This window comes from Macaca nemestrina, chromosome 14 (assembly GCF_043159975.1).
Source record: "Macaca nemestrina isolate mMacNem1 chromosome 14, mMacNem.hap1, whole genome shotgun sequence".
Lineage (NCBI taxonomy): Eukaryota > Metazoa > Chordata > Mammalia > Primates > Cercopithecidae > Macaca > Macaca nemestrina.
The window spans coordinates 52594016-52619419 of record NC_092138.1 but is presented as its reverse complement, the minus strand read 5'-3'; the positions used below and the strand labels follow the sequence as shown (position 1 = coordinate 52619419).

Sequence of the window (25404 nt, the reverse complement as noted above, 5' to 3'; positions counted from 1 at the left end):
TATCTACTAACAGCAAAATTAATCATTCTATCAAAAGATACCTGCACCCATATATTAATTGCAGCACTAGTCACAGTGGCAAAGACATGGAATCAATTAAATCTTCGTCAATGGATGACTGGATAAAGAAAATATGGTATATATGCACAGTGGAATACTATTTAGCCATATAAAATAATAAAATCATGTCTTTTGCAGCACCATAAATGGAACTGTAGGTCATTTTCTTAAGTAAAACAAGTCAGACACAGAAAGATAAATGCGTGTTTCACTTATAAGTTGGAGCTAAAAAATGTGTATACATGGGTATAGAATGTAGAATAATAGACAGTGGGGACAATGGATGTGAAGGGAGTGAATGATGAGAAATTACTTAATGGGTACAATGTTCAGGATGTTTACGATACACTAAAAGCTCATACTTACCAATCCATAATCTATCCATGTAACAAAATCATACTCATAAATTTTTACAAATAAAATAAAAAACACATACTTACTACTTCATTAGGACTAAATGATACAAAGTATGTAAATTGCATAACCTTAAACTCGGCACATAGTAATTTCTCTTTGTGTTTGCTATTATCAGTATTACATGTGTATCAGCTAGAAGGAATTATAAGAGAAATTTTAATAGTGAGTAATGAAAATCCATCAGATACAGGATATAATTAGATATTGTCTCATTTTGATTTATTTCTTATAATGATAGATATACATTAGTCAAATTTACAGATGAGGAAATGGATACTCAAAAAGTAAAAACTCACTCAAGTTTGTGCAAGTAATACAAGCCAGAAAAAAGTATAAACCCAAATTTGTCTTCAAAGCCTTTATGTTTTGGATTGAGGCACACTACATCACTTTTAAATTAGCAACTATTTTCCTTTTCACATAAGCAAACTTAGGGCCAAGAGAGAATTACCTATACATTCTATGAATGATATACAATTAGTAACAGGCCTAAACTAAGACCCAGGGCTCCTAAATCAGAGTTCAGCACTTACATGAAACCAGGCTATGATTTAAATAAGTATGTTTTTATAAAATAGTCTATAAGCTCACATTATTGTCACTGCCTTATGTGTTAAAAAAAAAACTTATTGTAGAGAATAAGTACAGAAAAGCATTTTTTAAAATTTAATGAGGCATTTGTTCCCTGAATCTACAAATTCTAATAAAAACCACAACCAGACTGATACATAATTCATAGAAGCTAACAAATTACTGTGCATTTGCAAAAATGACCTGTTCTTTCCTACTTATTTTCTGTGTGGTACATTAATGTCAAAAATAACATTGTGGTAAATATAGACAGCATAGTACAACAAACAATACCGGGATAATGTATTGATATAACTCACGCCAGAAATGCTAACAGAGCAATTAGAGGGCTCATACAGTTTTAAAATGAAGTCAAAAAGGTCAGCCAAGCTTTTATTTCAGCAAATGTTACTTTATGCTTTATATCCATTTTAGAGCAAGGATTCAAATCTTTTTTACTAGAAAGACAAATCAGATAGTCCAAATTCCATTCTTAAATCCTACCAAATGGACTTCATTTAAGCTTTCAAGAATCACATAAACATGTTAAGGATATAGACCTATACCAGTAAGCAAAACATTAGTAAAAACTGTAAATTACTGTAATCCCAAGAATAACATTCAAAATGGCAAGTTTCCAGATCTGTTCCTTGAAAAGACTGTATTAGCTATATGGGAAGAGATTGTAGACAAGAATAAAACTCTTCTTTTCTCAAGGTTAAGGGGTACAGTCCCATTTTCAATATTGCTTTTAGTCCTGGGACAAGAGCCCAGTAAGGGTCTGGCTAATGAGATAGATTATGGATACCTTGGATAAAATTATGGGATACGGGACATTGAAGGGAAAAAATCCACAAATAAAAACAATCAGATAATAAAAAATGTTTAATTTTAAGGTATTTGAAGTTCATCAGAGCATATGTTAACAAAGCCTGTAATAAAGAAAAAGCATACAACTTTGTCTTTCTTAGATATAATTTTATCTTTCTCCAATAATATCAGCCTGCATAACATGTGGTTGGAAAAATGCCAGTCGATACTCTAAGTTTATACCAGTATTTTCCCACATGTACGGCTCTTGCCATTTATGGATATTCATTTCATTGCTGTTCTTCTTCATGAATGGTGCCTATCTCATGAATGTGTTTCTTTTTATTTAATATAATATTCTGCATATAGATCAGAGCTGAAATACTCTTGGCATTACAAAGACAAAATGCTTACAGACTGAATCAGAATTTAAATACTAAAAAAGAGCAAACACCGTACATGTCTGAATTAAAACTATGATAATTATTAATAGTAGACTATTAATACAAATACTTTTAAAATAAAGATCAGAATTTCAAAATTCAAAACACTAAGGTTTGTTTGCTCATATCTAGGTTCGTAAATACTCACTGTCCAGGAGAATACAAATGTGTTCTGAGGCAAAAGTCACATGAATAGAATTGATTATGAAACATTAATTGGTGTTTCATATGTTCAATAGAAAGTGCTAGGTAATATGAGTAAATAGTAATGTAAGATTTCTCCCCTTCTGCTCTCGAGGTCCTAGAGAATCAATTTCCTTGCCTTTCCTAGCTTGTGGGGGCTACCTGCTTTCCTTAGCTCAGGCCCCTTCCTCTACCTTCAAGCCAATCACTTCAATCTCTGCTTCTGTCAACATAGCTCCTCTCTGACATTGACCCTCTTTCTTCTCCCTTATAAGGACCTTTCTAATTACTGTATATTCGTCTTATCTAATAAACCAGGAAAATCTTTCCATTTCAAGATCCCTATTTAATCACATCTGAAAAGTCTCTTTTACCATGTAAACTAACATATTCATAGGGTTCCAAGAATTAGGATATGACCACCTTTAGGGGCCATTTTTTCTGATTACCATAAAGGAGAACTCACCCGAGTCCCATACTATGATACTACTCAGAGGTTCTGGAAGTCTTGCTTTTAAAGGGATAATTATTTTAATAATAAATACCTTTCAGAAACTAACATGTCTCTAGCAAAGTGCTCTATGATAGAGATAAAAGGTATATAGACCCAGTTTCTGTTTTTAAAGAAATGTTAATCTAGTGTGACTTTAAAAAACCTTTTTGACCTTGCCCATTGTATGAAATACATTTTACTTTACGATGCAGTTCACGTATACATCTTTTGTATACATGTGTATGTCTGAAAAAATTTTCATAAAATCTTAGACTACTAGGAATCTAGCATTTTTTATTGTGTCCTTTTTATTTAAAGCAAGCATATGTTTATCACAAAACCCTAATGTGCTTTAGTTGTCAAAACAGACAAGGATTTAAATGTATAAAAAATTTACTGCTCTTATAGGTAATACAGACACATGTCTAACAGTGTAATAAAGATAATAGCACCATTACTAGCTAGAGGAATGCAGACTATACTTGAGTTATCGCTTCACAGAAACCTTACAGGATATGTGTTTTTTAAAGTGAACCTTAAAAGGGAACTAAACATTTGCAGTCAGAACCAGTGTTTAAAGTTGTCCAAGCAAAGTAGGCAAAACCCCTAAGTATTATCCAAAGTTGCGTATTCAGGAAACTTCAAACCTCAGAGTTCAAAATAGCTGGAAAATAGGGTATAATTGGAAACTTGTCAAGAGATGAGATAAACAACTGAAGTAGACAAATGAAATAACAGTGGACCTGTTTGAAGACTTTTCATTTGTTCGGCCTCATCTGCTGTGAGATCCAGTTAGATGTAAACTGAGAATAAAATGGTAAATAAAAAGACAAGGAATTTGCTCTCATAGAGCTTACATTCTAACATTTAACTTATTCTTTAAACAATGATAATAAATTCAAACAGCATATGGGCAAATGTCAAGTCACTGAAATATTTTATACAGAAGAGAAACATGATGAGATTTATGCTTTTAAAAGATTATCGTATTTGAGATGGACTTAGTGTATACAGACAAAAACTTTGTGCATAATGAGAAATAGAATTAAGGCAATATCAGTGGCATGACTCTTAGGGCGGATATTTGAAATGTTAATGAGATAGAATTTATAGGATTTGGAGATTGTATATGAGTGGTATGGGAAAAGAGAAATGAAGGATGATTTCTGTAGTTTTATTTTTGCTGAGTAGGTAGATGGGAGTGTCTTTCAATGAGGAAGAATTTACACTTGCAAAGCAGTTTTAGGACAATGGATGCTAAGTTGATTAAAAATCAAATGTACATATATGGGAAATGGAAAAACATACAGACCTGGGTCCCAGGGGCTCAGATTGTGTATTAGAAGATAGGTGGCATTTCAACCCATGATATTAGGATAAATCATCTAGGAAAAGTATTATAATAAGAAAGAATAAATCCCCATACATGCCAACATTTAAAGGATGATCAGAATGGGATTTCACAAAGAATTTGTAATGAGAGGGGAACTATAATATAGGACAGAAATTTGTAATTAGAGGGAAATGATAATATGTAACATATTTGTGTGATAAAAAAAGAGTATTGAGATTAAATGGGGTGGTTGAAAGTGGATCCAAGAGGTCATACAAGAAAAGAAGTAAAGAGCATCCATCCAATATGGTAATCAGGATATCTTTGATAGCATTAGTTGAAGTGATGTTGTGGAATGGTGAGGTGGATATTATAGTGGACTGAGGAATGAGGCAGGAAATCACACGACGATGGTGATTATAGCCTGTCGTTTTAGTTTGCTTTTGAAGGAATGATAAGAGTAAATTGCTATAACAAGAGCAAGGTACAGACAGTTGTCATTTTTTAAAAAGGAGCAACTTATAGACATTTTATGTTTGGGAAAAACAGTGTGAGGTTCATATTAGAGGGATCATTGAAGTGGTTTAAAAGGTGTAATGAGAGCAACAAGGAAAATGTGTATGTTGTGGCCTAAATGGTCCCTTGCCCTTTGTGTTATAGTGTATGCACATGTAATGTATGCATGCATGGTGTACAGTAAGGAAAAAAAAAAGAACATTTTAAATGACTCAAAATTTTAACACATGGGTCCAGTTGATTGTTCATAGTAGAACTCAAGAGCTTTTCACATTCATTTTTGGCTCTCTTCTCCTCCTCACTTGTAAAACCACCAAGGGCAATTAACATAAACAGGCCAGTGATACCCTTGACTTTGCAAGGTAATTAACACAGCAGGAAATACATTCTGGGGCAGACAGTTCCAAAAAGAGTGGGTGGAATCTTAATGGGAGACTAAGGAAGAGTAAGCAGGTTAATAATTCCAGACCATATATAACTCTCAGATCATTAAATCTCAAAGCTATTTTTAAAACTCAACAACCTGGAAAGAATTATTTTAACATTTTCTTCAGTTTCATCAGTGGCTGGACTTTTATTATTATTATTATTATTTTTTTTTCTGATAGTAGTGTTTAGATAGACTTTCTAAAATCGTTTAAAAGCCAACCTAATTGCTAGCCTTGCATAACTTTCTAAGGCATTATTTAAGCAATAATGACCTTCACACTGGATATGTTCTTGGCATTAATGACCAGTTGAAACTATTGGTAGGCTCAGGTGAAACTTGGGGTCTTTAATAGAGCCTGCCATTAATGGTCAGGAAATGTCTAACTGGGAGGTCATTAGTGTGATTATAAATCATAACAATGTAAATAAAAAAAGTAAAGTGTTCAAAAGTTACAAGTTGAACATCAAGTTGCCATGGATACTATTTTCCTAGATACAGCAACCCAGACCACTAACCAAAGGAAAACAGTTCTCCAGTTTTACAGTTCCTTCTAGGATTATAATTGCTCTTTGTATACAAATATTGATCCATAGAATCTGAAACAACTAACATTCCTACTGTGTACAAATAAGAACTGGTGGAATGGAAGGCATTTAAAAAGGTTATTCTTTCTAATTTCTATTACTACCATTATGATAGACTGAACTACTTTAATATCTTGTTATGTTTAAACTATTCAAAGAAGGAAAGTAAAGACATCATAAGTAGGGGTGGATCCAGTTTTTATGAAACCCAAAGCTCATATTTTAGGATCTCTTAAAAAAAAGAAATCCGAATATAAAATAATTCTAATATAAAATATTCATTTCTCCAATGCTCCCACCACAAGGGGAAATGTGACAGAGACAGTTATTTTACTGATTGCAATAACAATTTCTTACTTTTGCAAAGTTTAGAAAAATCATATGACTATATAATATTGCAAGTATCCTCCCTTATGTATAAGTGAAGGATTTTCTCAATTTTAGGCTTGATTCGTTTCACAGCAAATTCTCCCCTTATATTCTGTTAAGAATCCTACAAGTTTAGACAAAGAAAGGGGGCAAAGAGATTATCCAGTGTAACAACCTCATTGTAGATGAGTAAATTGAAATTCAAAATGCTAAAGCAAGGAGGCTTAACCAACCCAAGTCCCCTGACTCACACTTTTCTGCACCTAAGTTCCTTAACTCTTATTGGCTTTTTATAGGAGTAGGACTGCCTGGAACCTGAGTGATTTATTTTAGAAATTTTTGATGAACCAGTGAAGCAGATTCAAGGGGAGTATATTTGCATGGAACTTCTTGATGGAGTAAAGCATTTTAGAGAAAAGAGATCAAATTATTGTTAATTTTGAAAACAGGTTCTGTAGTGGAAACCACTAGTTATGAAAACTAGATACTTCCTCCCCATCTTTCACGGGAAATGAACTACGGCAGAAACATCACTGCCCAAGTAGGCCTACATTTCTCAGCCTCATCATACAGCTAGGTATTGTTCTGATAGGTGGGGGTCAAGGGCAAGGAAGAAATACAGAAATTCTCATTTAATTTCAATGCATTGAGATGTGACAGTGTAACCACTTGTTTGAAAGTGGTTAAAACAAGAGCTAGGGCACTTATCCTCGATTCTTAAAGATTTCTCATTATTTGTTTAAAACTGTTAGTGAATTGATTTATTCCTTGGACATTTCAGAACTTGCTTGCTATTGGAATCTTAAGAGTATGTCAGAAATGTCTCAGAAAAGATCAATTTCAAAGGCATGAGTGTCCAACAGAAACTAAGTGGTGATGCCACAAATAATTGATTAAATCTCACCTTACTCACATTTGGAAGATCTTGGTTTTAATCTTTAGATGAAGACATTCGTCCTGCTATAATTTGTTAATAAAAGAAGTAAGTGAGCTGAAAATATTTGCAGATAAGATTATCAAATTATCGCTTTTTTCCAGTAAAGTATAGAAGATATATGTATTGGTGTGATGACTTTACTATCATCTCCTGAATTGTTTTATTTTATCATATAAACTGATGTCAGTGTGTGTGTGTACACACATACTCACATATAACATATTGATTTTCATTTCTTGTCAAAATTACATTTATTTGAGTAGCATTTCTTGTTTGAATATATTTTGATATTGACCTCAAGGGAAGAAAGTCAATAACTGCATAATATACCGCCAGCCATAGAAACCAAATATTCAGACTTCTGTCAGTGGCACATCACCAGACTAGCATGGATGCCTGTGAGACCGGCAGCCCTGCAGGGCTTGTCTAGAGGGAAAGGGGTTTTGTAGAGTTAAGAAAAAAATAAGAATTAAGGAGTGAGAGGTAGTTTGCAGATATCCGAGTAGATCTCCTAATGACTAAAGAAACAGAATCGTGATTTTCAAAAGGGAAGATTTCCACAAATGGCAAATTTCTACTCCTTTCCTTTCTGTAGCCTAGTTACTGTGGTTTGGAAACTGGACAATTTCTGAATGTGACTTTTCCTGAGACCAAACTTTTAGAGAAATTATTATCCTGTACCTTCTCAGTTTTACATTGCAATCTAATTTATTATCTATTCCACTAACTCTTTTCAGATATGAGGTAGCAACCACTGAACTCAGATCAAAAGGAATATTTTTTACCCATAAATTCATCAGACTTAAAAGTCAAATCTTGTACAAAATAGTTCCTTTGAACATGATGTTCTTTACTTATTTTGGATTAGTGTAAAAAGTAGAATTGGCTCCTGGTGATAGGAGATAGTTACTTTTGATCACTGCTGCCTAAATTGCAATGACGTTTTCTAAAGTTCTAACACCAAGGACACTAACCTGCAACTGATGAGTTCTGTCTGAGAAAGCAAATATAGGACATCAACAAAAGTAATCACACAGGGGCTAGTTAATGCAGAGGGTAATACAGCCACCTTGACACCCTAAGGATCTGGGTTTACAAGCAGCTGAGCTCATTGCTTCAAGGAGTCTAGGGTCAGTTCCTGTCTGTTTTCTATGCATTGAAAATCACCCACTATTAAGCATAATTGACAAGTTACTTTCCAATAGGACTGTGCATTAAAATAGAGTTGTTTTTTTCCTGCATTTTCAAAAGCTATGTCCAGACATACACAATTCTGATAGTTTTGGGGGACTGACTGTATAATAAAGTTCCAGAATTTCATTTCAGGCTTCACTTGGCTTCTGAAACTTTTCCACAGCATGTAAAACAATTAAAAACACCCTGCCATGTTTCTGGTATTGCATGTGGTGATTCGTGAACACTCTCAGACACTTAAGAACTTTGTCTTTTGGGTTCTTAAAGAGGTGATTACAAACATGATGAGAATAGCAAATCGGAAAAGTACCTTTTGGTTTGTGGAATAATTTACTGGAAATTTGTAAAAACAAAACAAAACAAAAAGTAAGTATATTGTCTATATGATGTGAAAAGAAAACATATTTTAAAAATAATAATAATATAAATATAACACAATAGGTCATAATACAAAATACATATTCAGACCCAAAGAATTTAGATGCCTAATTTTGGAATACAGTAATCAATCAAGTCAGCTTTCCATAGTGGTAACTGCATAAATCATATTTTTTCTAAATATAGTCTCTCCATTGTACTCTTTGAGGAAGGGTATGTTATACCTGTGTACATCAGACTGAGTGGCTAAATAGTTTTTTTGAAGGGATTTTCTTTAATAACAATATTTTATTGACAATATTTTATTGATAATATTTTAGCATTTTCCTCCTGTCCTTATGAAAATTTTTATTATTTTTCCACTAATTATGATTTTAAAGCTTCCCTACTTCATTCCCCTAGCTTCATTTCAACTTTTCATTATACTTAAACAGTATAATATATAGTATGGCCACAATAAATAGCAGCCATAAATGAAGCCTCTCGTGTTTTTTAAGAACATGATATGCTATCTCAGCTTTGCATAAATTAGAACAAGATTTCTCAAATGTGGCACTATTAACATTCTGAGGTGACTGATTGTGGAGAGTGCTTCTGTGCGTTGTAGAAGGCTTACCAGCATCTCTGGTCTGGACCTTCTAGATGCCAGTAGCACCTGTTCCTCCAGCTGTGACAGCAGCCATTGTCTAGTTCTCTAGACATTGATAAATGTTCCCGGGGTAAAACATTTCTCAGCTGAGAAATGCTGACTTAGCACATACTGTTCTTTGTGTTAAGAATAACTTTTTTCTTGGCCTTCCCCAGCGGCATACTACTGTCCGTACATTCTGGAATCACCTTGATGTCTCATCTCCACTTTAAGCCTTAATTGAATTACCCAGGGAGAAATAAGGGCTTCTTCTATTCTCTTTACACTATGACAGGTTTATATCCCTGTTAAAATTCTTAGAATAAAACATTTACCTTTTATTCTGCTTGTAAGAGTATCTTCATCCCTTACTTGCTATGCTACTTAAGTGAAAAATTAAGGGTATGTTACCTTTTTCCATGGGGTGTTCCCAGATTCTACCATAATTCCTGATACATAGTAGGCATCCAATAAATATTTATAAAAATGATGAACTTAATGATTAAATAAATAAATGGGGTTGAAAGGTTTATAAAAAATGAACTCATAAAGATATTTTTACCTTTATACAGAACACTTGTCTGGAAAAAATATTCTTTTTTAATTTTTTTTCTTAAATTCTACACTAAGGGATTTTGAAGTCATAAAGAAAATTTACTGATTAGAGGTTGAGTTTAGGGGTCTAAAAAGTCATTAAAGTTTTATAAATAAAAAAGGCATCTTATATATCAATTTTTTAGAAATGGTATTTGATGAGATTATCACTCATACAAAAGACACAAGTAGCTGACATGAACCTATAGTTAGTTCCTTTATTCTCCAATGCTGAGATGCTAATTAATATTTGTTAGTGATGATGAAATGTAAAATTTTATACAGAAATATTTTTTCTTGCTAGTTGCACATAAATATTGATCAACTGCTTTGGAACAAATTTACTCTTCAATAAGATTGCATTTCAGTGCTTATGTAGCCAATATAATCTTATATATCATCGCAGTAGACTAAATAATGCCCGCTGAAAAATGCCTGAATTAGAATTTCTGGAATCTGTGACTATGTTATGTTATATGGCAAAAAGGACTTTGCAGGTGTGATTAAGTTATCTTGATAAGGGAATATTTTCCTGGATTACCTAGGTGGGTCCAATGTAATCTCAGAGGGCCTGATATAATCAGAGAGATAGAGACAATATGACAATGGAAGCAGAGAGGAATTTTAAAATGCTACACTACTGGAGTTGATGATGGATGAAGGGGCCATGAGCTAAGGATGCTGGTGGTCTCTAGCCATAGGAAGTAGACCTGCTGACACTTTGATTTCTGTCCAGTGAAACTGATTTCAGACTTCTGAGCTCAGTATCTATAAGACAATAACTTTTTATTGTTTTAAGCCACTAAACTTGTGGTAGTTTGATACTGTGGTGATTGAAAACAAATAGAATCATTATGAGGAGAAGCCTTTTGACTTACTCTTGGTAAGAACTCTGTATTGAATGTGTAACTCTATATATTTATATATCATGTTTCCATTTTCTATGGGTAAACATTGAGACTATACACCATTCTATAAATATGCTAGAAGTGTTCATCCATTCTCATCTATTCTATTGTCTGTCAAGCCAGTTGCTCTGGGATAGTGGACAACATGGTTAGTACACTTGGGTAGCTGCCAGTGTTCAGTGACGCTGTGAGCAAGCTTATATGTAGATCCTGAAACACATAGGGTGTTCATCTATGCCAGAACTATTTTCTTATGATCTGTGTGAAGTGTAAAAGCTTTGTAGTAAGTGTTGCTATCTAGAAGTTCTTATAATTTTATTTAAGTGTCTCGACTAATTTGGCCTTTTGTATTTTTGTGATTTTATGTGGTGTTTCAATGTGTCTATATATTGAAATGGAAAGAAATGACATCTTTATAATATTAAATATTTGGATCTTCTTTACCGCATCTAATAAGCTTTTCTATAATGGAAACTTGCACATCTGCTATTTGATTTACTCTTAGGTATTTATTTACTTTTAATGTAAATGGCTTTTTTTTCTAACTTTGCTCTCAGCATATAGGAATAAATGGACTTTGAATTCAGTAACCTAGATTAACTCTGTTGTAAATTCTAGTAATTTATTAGCAGTTTATTTAGGAGTTTCTATGTATATAGAACATTATCTGCAATTCTTTTTCCTCTTATTTCTTGTTTCTGGCTTAATGAGCTGCTAAGAATGGAAACAATAACAGAAAACTGTATCTTGTTTCTGATCTCAAAGGGAAAGCGCTGAACACTTCAATTTATATATGATGGTGCTGAAATGGCTTTTGTTTTATTGTGGAATAATTTGAAGGTAGAACAAATAGGATTTTATGACAGAGTTGATGTGGCAGTGGATTGAAAAGATGTGGTAAAATATGATTTTTTTAGCTTGGTGTAATGCAGTTACTATGCTAGGAGGACTGGAGGAGGCTATAAAATCAAGAGCTCAGTTTAAACCTGTTAAATTTGAGATGTATATTAGATAGGCGAATGGATATGGAAAGTAATCAGTTAGATATTATATTAGTCAAACTTCTCCAGAGAAACAGAACCAATAGAATATATAGAGATATATAAGAGAAGATCTAGTCTGAGAATTGGCTCATGTAATTATGGAGGCTGAGAAGTCCCATGACATACCATCTGCAAAGTGGAGGACCAGGTAAACCTCTGGCGTAATTCAGTCTGAGTTCAAAGGCCTAAGAACTAGGGAGCTGATGTTGTACATCCTAGTTCAAGGCCAAAGACCTGAGAACTGGGAAGGGTAGGCCATGGGTCAGACAGGGAAAGTGTTATTATGTAAGTCCTGGAGTTCAAATACCCAAGTTTAGAAGAAGGTGGATGTCTCAGCTCAAGAACAGAGATAAAATTTACCATTCTTTTACCCTTTTGTCCTATCCTGGCCTCCAATGGATTGGATGATGCCTGCCAACGTTGTTGAGAGTGGATCTTTATTCAGTCCACTGATTAGATTTGTCAAATGCTAATCTCTTCCAGAAGCCCCCTTACAGACACACCCCAAAATAGTTGTACCAGCTGTCTGGGCATCTCTTAGCCCAGTCAAGTTGAAGTATAAAATTAACCATCACAAGTCCACTGCTTGTCAGTGTGGCATTCATATGTGCCTCCTTAAACCATACTTAATCTCCAAATAAAGCAAGGACATAATTCTCCCTAACATTTTACGACCTCTTATAAGAGGCAAGGATATTTTTGAACATTTGGGGAAAATTAAGGTGAGAGATAAGTTTTTGCATCTGGCTCCTACTACAATCCAGAAAGATACACAACACCTAGTGGGCCTGTATGGATTTTGGAGACAATTCACTCAGTTGGTTATACTGAAAATCTGATAGTTTTGAGTAGGGCCCAGAATACCAGAAGGCTCCGTAACTGGTCCAGGATTCTGTGTAAGCTGGTCTGCCCCTTGAGCACATGATCCAACAAATCCAACGGCGCTTCAGGTGTCCGTGGTAGATAAAGATGCTCTTTAAAACCTGTGGCAGGCCCCTATAGCTGCATCACAGTGCGGACCTTTAAGTTTTTGGAAAGGACTTGCAATCATCTTCAAATAACTTAAAAAAAAAAAAAAAAAAAAAGGATGGCGCATGGCCTTGATACTGGACCTTAGTAAAAACAGAATGCTTGACTTTGGGCTGTTTAAGTAACCATGTGATCTGAGCTACCTATTATAACTGAATCTCTATAAATAGTTCACACGATGGACCACCAGCACTCTTTTTACTACTGGAAATAGAGTAATCAGCATATTTAAATCTAAAAAGATTAAAGAGCCAGTCCAAGAAACCCCAAAGCCAACTTAGAAAACTCATCCTTAAAATTCCGTTTCTCTAGAACCACTCTTAGTATCAAAATGACATATGTCTTGATTTTAGAGTAAAGGAACAAGAGAAAGAATGAGGCAAATTATCAATGTTTAAAGACTATTTAAAACCTTAATACTGGATAAAATATCAAGGCATAAATGGTAGATCAAGAAAAAGTTGAAAGAAGCTTGTCCTGAAGCACTCAACTAACAGTTCAAAGTGATGAAGAGAAACAGCCAGGTCTGGAAGTGATGGCTCAAGAGGTAGGAGGAAAACCAGAAGAATAAATGACATATCCTTGAAACCAAGCATAGAAAATGTGTCAAAGAGAAGGAAAATTGCTTAAACTCCAATTATTATTATTATATGAATAATGCTTAAATATTCTTACATCTATATCATAGATCGCTTGCAGTAGTTTTTCTGGTAGACTAAATTTCTACAGTAGAATTTTGAGGAAAAACCCTATGTCAATTTACAATATTGATAGGTGTTTTACAATTGCTACCAAAAGAGGGGGATTATACAACCTTACCTATCTGTCTTTAGTATAAGATAATACATACAGAGAAATACATATCTTGCTCCAGATATCTTTCAGGAATAAAGAAACTTTGTCAGGTTATCAAAGACAGAACCTGAACTGGTTTGCCCATTTACAGAAACTGGTTAATTCAGAAATCTCTGATTTTCATTTGAGCCAGACAAAAACCATCATTAAACAGTAAATTCTAAAATTCAACATATAACCAGGCACACACTTGGCTCACCCTGAATGAGACTTTTTTTTATAGTAGATTGGCAAGCAAATCATATTGGAAGCAAGTAAGATAAGGTTATTATGATTATCTAAGACATCAGACGTGATCAGGAGAGCTGCAAATAAATCACATCTACTTCTAAGTCTATGCTTTCAAAACCTTCAGACATCTAATTATCACTTTCACTATTTTTATTTTATCCACATGTGACCTATACTCTTAATAATTTATTATATTTAAAATCAATTTACTCTCTTTTGCCTAAATCTACTCTAGAAGAAAAATTTATATCACTGTTATGAATAGGGAAAAGCTATCACTTGTCATTAAAGGAAGGTACTGTAAGAATAAACATAATCAGTACAAACAATGTTATTAAATTTCAGGTTGATGTTATTGCTTGGCAAAGGCTTTGAACCCATGGAATATAAAAAAGAAATTACCAAGGGTTAGAGAAGAATTAAAGGTATATTTGTTTTTACTTGGTATGCTTATTGAATGGGAAAGGCATGGATTGAAAACTTAAAGTCTGAACTATTTCTCATCATAGAATGTTTTACTCAGAGCAGCATTCTAGTTCATTAACAAAATAAAAACTAGTTGTAGCTGTTATTTTTCAGTTAGAATTACAACTGCTATTTTACATGAATGTCATGAATGTTAGTCCACAGGACTTAAAGCAAACATCAGTATCCATCTCATGAAACCATAATAATAAGAATTTCTGTTTAAAAGGAGCCCTAAAAATGAGATTTTTTTTTTTTTGAGATGAAGTCTCACTGTGTCACCCAGGCTGGAGTGCAGTGGCACAATCTTGGCTCACTGCAACCTCCGCCTGCCAGGTTTAAGTGATTCTTCTGCCTCAGCCTCCCGAGTAGCTAGGACTCAAAAATGAGCACACCACCACGCCCAGATAATTTTTGTACTTTTAGTAGAGATGGGGTGTCACCATATTTGTCAGGCTGGTCTCGAACTCCTGACCTCGTGATCTGCCCATCTCTGCCTCCCAAAGTGCTGGGATTACAGACGTGAACCACTGCGTCTAGCCAAGAATTAGAAATTTTTAACTCTCTTCTTTTTTTCCAGGAAAGGTTGCGCTTACACCATGTTATTGTCAAAGATCTCTAGAGAAAGACTTTTTAAAATTTATATTTATGTAAGTAATTTTAGATTATTTTTATAGCTGAGGAGGGAGTCCAGAAATCATCCAGCATGATAACTTCACTTTTTATATAATAAAACTGAATCTCAGACACATTAGTGGAAGTCTGAGAGTAGAAAAACCAAACAAAAAATGGGTACAGACTGCAAGTCTGTTTAAAGTTAGCTATTTCTTGGACATAGAACTCTATCTTATAACATCCTTTTTAAAATTTTTCTGTTTTGTCTCACATTCTTAGAAAAATCTATTAGGAATTGTAATTGCTTTAAAAGAGAATAGATGGATGATTATACATTTGCATTAATTATAGAGAGATTGCCCTAGTGGGAACATTTTAAAGATAGGAAAGATAGTCATGTCAGAACATGGAGAGCAAATGGAATGACATAGAGGAAAAGCTTCATGAAGACGAAACACCTTTTGCTGAATGTTTGAATGCTGGTGTCCCTCCAAATTTCGTATGTTGAAACCTAACTCCCAAGGACATGGTATTAAGAGGTGAGGCCTTTAGGAGGTCATTAAGTCATGAAGGCAGAGCGCTCATGAATATGATTAGTGCACTTATCAAGAGGCTTGAGGGAGCTTGCTAATTCCTTTCCATCATGTGAGGACACAGCAGCAAAACACTACCTATGAAGCAGAGAGCAAGCCCTTATCAGATATTGAATGTGCTGGTACCTTGATCTTGGACTTCGCACCCTCCAGAACTGTGAGAAATAAATTTCTGTTGCTTATATATTACCCAGTCTAAGAATTCATTATAGCAGGCTGAACAAACTAAGACACCTTCCAGTAAGTTTTTGTTCACACAGAGATGTTCTCTGCCATACCCCAATACACTGGTTTCTTGCTCCAAAAACTAATTTTGTATGTTTGTGATAACTGTATAGACAAGATAAAAAAAAAAAAGTTCTTAATCACAATAGCTACTAATTATTTTAAATAACAAATATGTATAGAGTGCTTATTATGTTCCAAACACTCTATTGGGTGCTGGGTAGACTCTTCACCTCATTGATCTAATGGGAAAAGTCAGCAGTAAATTAATATTGTCTATTAATTTCCCTCTTTGATGAGTCAAGAAAGAATTGCCAAAACCACTATCATCATTTATAGGGTCAATAAACGAACTGGTACAGGCTCAATTTGCCAATGATGCTTAGAGAACAAGGAACTGAAAAGGCACAGGATAGCATAAGAATTTCTATTTAAGTCCCATAACACTCATATCTTATGTATTACAGTTTTTTTTTGTTTGTTTTACTTTAACCTCACGCCCAATGAGAAACAGCTTTTGCTAAATGGAGTTCCATTAGCCATGATGACTTCTGCCTCTGGCTAGTCCCACAATTCTTTCAAATTTCACTTGTAGAAAATGTAACTAAGACTAAAATTAAATAAACAAACCAATGCCCATGAAAATTTTTTGTCTTGTAACTTTAAGCATAAAAATGTCTTCTTTGATACCTGACCTATTTTTACAAGGGCAAGCATATGTGGTCTTCACATTTATTATGGCAAACAAAGCTCCACATTCCCCTACTGGAAAGAAGCAGCATTTTAACATTGATGAAGCTTTGTGCTGAGAAGCAACATCCTCCTCATCACTGCTCTCTGCATACTGTTTGTGCTTTATTCACACTTGCGCTATCTATTCAAAATGAAAATTTTGCTCCAGAACACAAACGTAGTAAAAATAGACGGATTTCATTTTTTTCCCTTATATCTGTATACGTTCTCTCTTGCTCTTCACTTTTCAATTAAAACTTAATTTATCTGTAGACAATTCCTAATGTTTTTAGTAAATTTATTCCTGAAAAAAATAACATAGAACTTCCTAACTGAACTTATAAGCAATATGGAAAACAGACACAGTACAAAATAAAAATAAGTTTCCTAAAAAAGAAGATTGACTAAAATCAACTTTTATATAGGAGCATGGTTCACAAGAACATCCAATTAATATGTGTGTGTTGTGCCTGTATGTGTGTATTTCATTCCAAACTACTTAATGTTGGAGACCAAAAAAGGGCTGAAAAACGCTAACACTACACTATTGTTTTGGCTTATTCTATCAGTGAAAAGTAATTTATTATTATTGTTATTATTGGTGGCAATCAACCAGTTAGTAAAATTTATTGAAGACTCATTGTTCACTACAATGGTTGATGCAAGGGGAATATCATGAGTCTCATCTTCTTGCTATGAATGTTAAAAATTCAGTTTCACTGTTTATCAGTAAAGCTTTGAGACATTCAAAGATTCCTAAATACTGGTTATTAAATATATTCTACATTATAATATTGATTGTATGCATGTATACACAATGTATGACTATATCAATTACATGTGTGTAATGAACACTTTTAAATATATAAATAAATATATTAATAATAGTTTTCATTGGGTGCTACGCTATAAGTGCATTTTTTCTTTCTCACACTTTTATTTGCCAAATTTTAAACATAGAAATATTTAACTTATCAGATTAAAATAATACATTTTTATATTTGTATAATCTTTATGAAGGAGCACAATTTAACTCATAAAAGTGGGTAATTTGTTTCAAAAAGGTGAGATAAAAGATCCAGTTTGGGCTAGGCATGGTGGCTCATGCCTGTAATCCCAGAACTTTGGGAGGCTAAGGCAGGCGGATCATGAGGACAGGAGATTGAGACCATCCTGGCTAACACGGTGAAACCCTGTCTCTACTAAAAATACAAAAAAATAGCCTGGCGTGGTGGCAGGCGCCTGTAGTCCCAGCTACTCGGGAGGCTGAGGCAGGAGAATGGCGTGAACCCGGGAGACGGAGCTTGCAGTGAGCCAAGATCGTGCCACTGCACCCCAGCCTGGGCGACAGAGTGAGACTCCATCTCAAAAAGATCAAGTTTGACATGTTTACAGACTGTCTCAATACTGTTCAAATATGAGAGACTATGTCATATGAAAGACTCACGATCCCAGCTATTGTTTCTTTTTTTTTTTTTCCCCGTAAGACCAAGAGTAGCAAATATTGCATGGTTATTGTACATGGCAATGCACAAGGTCTGGGTTTCCTCTGGAGGTTTTACCATAAAGTTATTTGTTTAATTTATACAACCAGTCACCTGACAGATATCTTCTGCCTAGAGTGAGGTTTAACACTTTTAATTTTAATTTAATTTAATTTTTATCTTTATTTTTATTTATTTTGAAAGTAGATCTCACTCTGTTACCCAAGCTGAGCACAGTGACATGATCACGGCTCACTGCAGCCTCAATCTCCTGGGCTCAAGTAATCTTCTTGCCTCAGCCTCTCGAGGAGCTGAAACCACAGGCACACTCCTCCATACCCAACTAATTTTTTGTTTTTTTGTAGAGATGAAGTCTCACTATTTTGCCTAGGGTAGCCTGGAACTCCCATACTCAAGCAATCTTACTGCCTCAGCCTCCCAAAGTGCTAGGATTATAGACATGAGCCACAGTACCAAGCCAGGTTTAGCCTTTTTGTTGTTGGTGGTTGTTGTTGTTGTTGTTTTCTTTAGAGAGAGTCTCTTTGTTGTTGGCCCGGGCTGAAGTGTAATGGCAGGATCTCAGCTCACTGCAACCTCTACCTCCTGGGTTCAAGCAATTCTCCTGCCTCAGCCTCTCCAGGCATGTGCCACCACACCCAACTAATTTTGTATTTTTAGTACAGATGGGGTTTCTCCATGTTGGTCAGGCTGGTCTTGAACTCCTGACCTCAGGTTATCTGCCCACTTGGTCTCCCAAAGTGCTGAGATTACAAGCTTGAGCTGCCGCACCTGGCCAGCACTTTTTAACTTAAAGAACTTTCATCCGTCTCTCCCAGAAACATTTTAGTCCCCTGATATTTCTGACAGCCCTGTGTTTTCTATTTTTCACAATTGTGCTTCTAAGGTTTGTTCTGTGAAGGAGACGTGTGAGGGGAGAAGAAAAGGCACACACACAATACCTTTAAAGGTAAACAAGCTTTATCCCACATAAATGGCAATGCAGATATGATAAGCAAATTAATATAATAAATTGATATAATAAGCAAATGATACAATAAGCAATTCGATATAATAAGCAAATTGATATATTAAGCAAATTGCAATGGGAAGGGGAGAAGGGAAAAGGGATTTATATTCACCAGACTATGGAGTATCCACCACCAGACTGGGAAGAAACAGCCTGGGCTCCAGAGTGGGCCACTCCTCCATGCATAGATGAGGAGAGGTCTCATGAAGCTTTGGTGCAGTCTGGGACCCTAGCTCTTTTTGTAACAAGTTGTATGGCATGAGGCCCAGTCACGAGGGCCCTGTGCAACTGCGATCAAGGAACAACTTGTCTTTGGGATTGTCTATTGTTTTTCAATAACTAACATATAGGAATAGATTGAAATGGAGATTTCTCCAAAACAGCACTGGATGAACACTTCAAGGGGCTCACATAACCTGTTCCAGGACTTGGTGACCATTTTTTGTGTCCATGTTCAATTGAGTTCAAATTTAATATTTAACTTTTCCTCCACAAAGTTCTGTTTATTAAATATGGAAGCTTCACGGGACTTTATTCTCAGTCCTTTTCTTTCATCTCTATCTCTTTTTCCTGGGACAACTCATTTCCTTTCAGAATATGAATCACCATCATATTCCCTCATCTATTTCTGTGATTCACATGGTTTCTAGTACATTTATGTACAATTCTCCAAACTTTCTACCTTGACATCCCATGGCAATTTCAAAAGAACATATTTGAAATCTGCATATTCCTCTGCAGCTCTGCTAAACCTCCACTCATCTAATTGCTCAATATATGAAGACATTAGTTTCCTTGGCTCCTTTCAAATTTCACTCACTCAGCAATGTTAAGCTCTGTTTGTTCCTACTTCCTAAAAACGAATTCTCAATGTATCCACTGTTTCCCATCCTCAATGCCATCCCCCAAGTCCCAACTTCAATCATTTCTTTCCCAAACTGCATGAAGAGGCTTCTAACTGTTATCTTCACATCTATTTACCTCCCAGTCATCACAAATGGTCTCCATAATAATGCAAAAATTATCTTCTTCTTATTAACTTTTTCATGGCACCAGTTCTTTATACAACTATCATTTTATTTTATTTTATTTTATTTTATTTTATTTTATTTTATTTTTGAGATGGAGTCTCACTCTTGTTGCCCAGGCCGGAGTGCAGTGGTGCAATCTCGGCTCACCAAAACCTCCGCCTCCCGGGATCAAGTGATTCTCCTGCCTCAGTCTCCTGAGTAGCTGGGATTACAGGCATGTGCCACCACGCCTGACTAATTTTGTAATTTTAGTAGAGACAAGGTTTCTCCACGTTGGTCAGGCTGATCTCGAACTCCCGACCTCAGGTGATCCACCTGTCTTGGCCTCCCAAAGTGCTGGGATTACAGGTGTGAGCCACCGTACCTGGCCAAAACTATCTTTTAAAGTTGTAAAATGATGTCATAATTCCCCTAATACAAATAGATTGATAACTTCTCATCACCTTAAAAAACTTCTAAAATCTTTAAAATAGATTATATACTGTGTATGGGACAGATTTTATCTCCCTCTCCAGGCTTATCTCCTAGTATTCTACATATTGCTTTCTCCATCTCAGCTCTCTCAGGCTTCTTTCAGGTTCTTGAACATACGAGACTCTCTCAATGTCGTAGGCTTTCACACATGCAGGCTTCTCACTCCTGGCTAAATGCTTATCCACTGTATTTTTTTTTTTTTTTTGATGGAGTTTCACTGTGCTGCCCAGGCTGGAGTACAGTGGCGCGATCTCGGCTCACTGCAACCTGTGCCTCCTGGGTTCAGGTGATTCTCCTGGCTCAGCCTCATGAGTATCTGGGATTACAGGTGCCCACCACCATACCTGGCTAATTTTTGTACTTTCAGTAGAGACAGGGTTTCATCATTCATTCCATAAAATTCAATTCAATTATTGATTTGCTTATCCATGAAAAAAATTGTTGCCTATTTGTTATGTGTAAGGCACTGTAATAGATGCTTGGAAAACAAGGCTGAGCAAAGAAAACAAAGGGTATTTTTTGATGCTTAAGCACAGAGTAGCACAACTGTATTCTTGAAATGTTATACATATTTTTTCCACAGTAGCTATATGCTTAACATCATTTTAATTTTTTCTTTATTGTCTGTCTTTTCCATTAATGGTGAATTCCATGGAGGCATAGATAAATTATTTACTGTATATTTAGCTAATCTTTTTTGATCAACTAGTACTAATACTAAAGGAAAGTCCCCAGGATAATATCTAAACTACTTGCTGATGTGTATAAAGCCACTAATGCCCTGACTATAATTTCTCACTTCTCTACCAAGTACTATCTACATTTTAGCCATGACAAATTACGATTAGCTTTTTTTTGAGCTGGAGTCTCACTCTGTTGAGAGACAGGACTAGCTGGATTTCCTAAGCCGACTTAGAATCCCTAAGCCTAGCTGGGAAGGTAACCGCTTCCACCTTTAAACATGAGGCTTGCAACTTAGCTCACACCCGACCAATCCAGTAGTAAAGAGAGCTCTCTAAAATGCTGATTAGGCAAAAATAGGAGGTAAAGAAATAGCCAATCACCTATGCCTGAGAGCACAGCGGGAGGGGCAATGATCTGGATATAAACCTAGGCATTGGAGCCGACAGCGGCTTCCCTCTTGGGTCAGCTCCCTTTGTATGGGAGCTCTGTTTTCACTCCATTAAATCTTGCAACTGCACACTTTTCTGGTCTGTGTTTGTTATGGCTGGAGTTGAGCTTTCACTTGCTGTCCACCACTGCTTGCCGTCACAGACCCGCTGCTGACTTCTACCGCTCCGGATCTGGCACGGTGTCCGCTGTGCTCCTGATCCAGCGACCTGCCCATTGCCGCTCCGGATCGGGCTAAAGGCTTGTCATTGTTCCTGCACTGCTAGGTGCCAGGGTTTGTCCTAATGGAGCTGAAAACTAGTCGCTGGGTTCTGCAGTTCTCTTCCCTGACCCACAGCTTCTAATGGAGCTATAACACTCACCGCATGGCCAAAGATTCCATTACTTTGAATCCCTGAGGCCAAGAACCCCAGGTCAGAGAGTAAGAGGCTTGCCACCACCTTGGCAGCGGCCCACCACCATCTTGGAAGCTGCCACCACCATCTTGGGAGCTCTGGGAGCAAGGACCCCCTGGTAACACTGTCACCCAGGCTGGAGTGCAGTGGCATGGTGTCGGCTCACTGCAACCTCTGCCTCCTCGGTTCAAGCGATTCTCCTGCCTCAGCCTCCCAAGGAGCTGGGATTACAGGCGTGCACCACCATACCCAGCTAATTTTTGTATTTTTAGTAGAGACATGGTGAAACCATGTTGGCCAGGCTGGTCTCAAACTCCTGACCTCAGGTGATCCACCTGCCTCAGCCTCCCCAAGTGCTGGGATTACAGGCATGAGCCACCACACCCAGCCCATGTTCAGCTTTTTAAACTAACTTTCTTCTTATTTTTAGCCTTTACACAAACAATTTCCTGTATCTTTTTTTTTTTTTTTTTTTTTTTGAGGTGGAGTCTCACTCTGTTGCCCAGGCTGGAGTGCAGTGATGTGATCTCGACTCACTGCAACCTCTGCCCTCTGAGTTCAAGCAATTCTCCTGCCTCAGCTTCCCTAATAGCTGGGATTACAGGCGTGTGATACCACGCCTGGCTAATTTTTGTATTTTTAGTAGAGACAGGGTTTCACCATGTTGGCCAGGCTGGTCTCAAACTCCTGACCTCAAGTGATCCGCCTGCCTCAGCCTCCCAAATTGCTGGGATTACAGATTGTGAGCCACTGGCGCACGGCCAATTTCCTCTATCTTGAACGGCCCTTTCTGAGTTACTTGCATGGTATTTTTTTTTTTTTTTTTTTTGTCACATGGAGTCTCGCCCTGTTGCCCAGACTGGAGTGCAATGGCGCGATCTCAGCTCACTGCAACCTCTGCCTCCCGGGTTCAAGCGATTCTTCTGCCTCAGCCTCCTTAGTAGCTAGGATTATAGTCGCGCATTACCACACCTGGATAATTTTTTATATCTTTAGGAGAGACGGTGTTTCACTGTGTTGGCCAGGCTGGTCTCGAACTACTGACCTCGTGATCTGCCTGCCTCAGCCTCCCGATGTGCTGGGATTACCGGTGTGAGCCACTGTACCTGGCCTTGCATGTTAAATTTTTACTTTCAGTCTCAATTTTGTGAATAAATTCATAAAGCAATCCATGAATTGCGAATCTAAGTTGCAATTTGAGGAGCCACGAACGTAGATGTTAATTCTGGACATTTGACTATAAGAGGACAAGATAAAAGCAATCTCTTTATATTTGCATCATATCCTGGTACATGGTTGACAACTCTGGAAAAATGGGAGGTTTCTTCCAGTAGATGAAGAAGATGTCAAAGATGGTGCTTGATAGTACCAAAGGAGAAGGAAAAGATGGTTCCTTTTCTTGAAGAATCCACACTGTAGTGGAAGAGACAGAGTGGTTAATATGTATAATTATGGTCATGCTTAAAAAATTGATATATGTTAGAGGAAATGTAAGAAAAATAACTGAGGGCCAGGCGTGGTGACTCACGCCTGTAATCCCAGCACTTTGGGAGGCCGAGGTGGGTGGATCAGTTGAGGTCAGGAGTTCAAGACCAACCTGGCCAACATGGTGAAACCCTGTCTCTACTGAAAGTACAAAAATTAGCCGGGTGTGGTGGTGGGTACCTGTAATCCCAGCTATTTGGGAGGCTGAGGCAGGAGAATCACTTGAACCCAGAAGGCATAGGTTGAGTGAGCCGAGATCGCACCGCTGTACCCGCTGTACTCCAGCCTTGGCAGTAGAGTGAAACTCCATCCAAAAAAAAAAAAAAAAGAAAAAGAAAAGAAAGAAATGGAACATAAATTTTTCTGGATTATTAAATAAGGTTTCATTAAATAAAGTGACTTCGTTAGATAAAGAAGATGAATGTGATAGTGGTAGAAATTGAGGAATAGGGATAAGAAGAAAAAAGCCCTCAATAGTGACTTTGAGTTGAGAAAAGAATAACTGTAGAAAAAAAATCACTCCACTGTGCATCCATCTTTCTGGGGTCTGAAGTGTATATAGTTAGGAAGCCCATCTTTCAGAAAATAAACCTAAAGTTACAAACACAAAAGTAGTACAAGTCAAATATAGAATGAGAAAAGAAATCACACACTTACAAAACATTCAAAATGTCACAAGGTAACAGCATTTTCAATAATGTTTCTTATTCATCAAGGCATAATTTACATAAAATATACAAATATTAGTAGAGTTTCATGAGTAATCAGCTATCTAATCAAGATATAGAACATTTCTATTAGTGCAGAGAGTATCTTTATGCTCCTTTCCAGTTAATCTTCACTCCCATAGGCAATCACTGTTCTGATTTCAATAATCATAGAAGGCTGGGCGTGGTGGCTCACACTCACACATATAATCCCAGAACTTTGAGAGGCCAAGGTGGGAGGATTGCTTGAACCTAGGAGTTCGAGATCAACCTGGGCAACATAAGGAGACCCTGTCTCTATAAAAGCAAAAAAATTTACAGTATAGACTGGGTGTGGTGGCTTACACCTGTAATCCCAGTACTTTGGGAGGTCAAGGCAGGAGGATTTCTTGAGGCCATGAGTTTGAGTCCAGCCTAGACAATATAGGAAGACTTCGTCTCTACAGGCATGGTGGTATGTGCCTGTAGTTCCAGCTACTTGAGAGGCTGAGGTGGGAAGATGGTTTAAGCCCTGAAGATTGAGTCTGCAGTGAGCTGTGATCAGGCCATTGCACTCCAGCCTGGGTAACAGAGTGAGAAAGTGAGATCCTGTCTCAAAAAGAAAAAAAAAAAAAAAACAGATTACTTTTGCTTCATCTTAACCTTTCAATAAAATAATCATTCAGTGTGTACTTTTTATGTAAATGTATATACACATGTATGCATATGTTAATGTATGGCTGTTGCTCAATGTACTAATTTGGAGATTCATTGATGTTATTATATGTATCAGTAGTTTGTTTCTAAAGCTATGTTGTATTCCACTATAATAATGGGCCATAGATTTGTTATCCTGTTATGGAATATTTTGATGTTTAGTTTGGGGTATCATGAGTTAAGCGGCTAAGAACATTCATACAAGTCTTTCTGTGGACATAAGTTTTCATTTTTTATTCAACGTGAGTAAAGATCTAAGAGAGACACCAATGGGTCATGGGTTTAATTTTACAAAAATTTGTCAAACTGGTTTCCAAAATATTCATGCCATTTTACATT

At 36.3% G+C, this 25404-nt stretch overlaps 1 long non-coding RNA gene across 3 annotated transcripts in view; it reads left to right on the top strand.

The window, feature by feature from the left end:
* Window positions 1-25404, top strand: part of LOC105498408 (uncharacterized) — an 869015-nt gene that overhangs the window by 549407 nt on the left and 294204 nt on the right. The window lies entirely within an intron of this gene.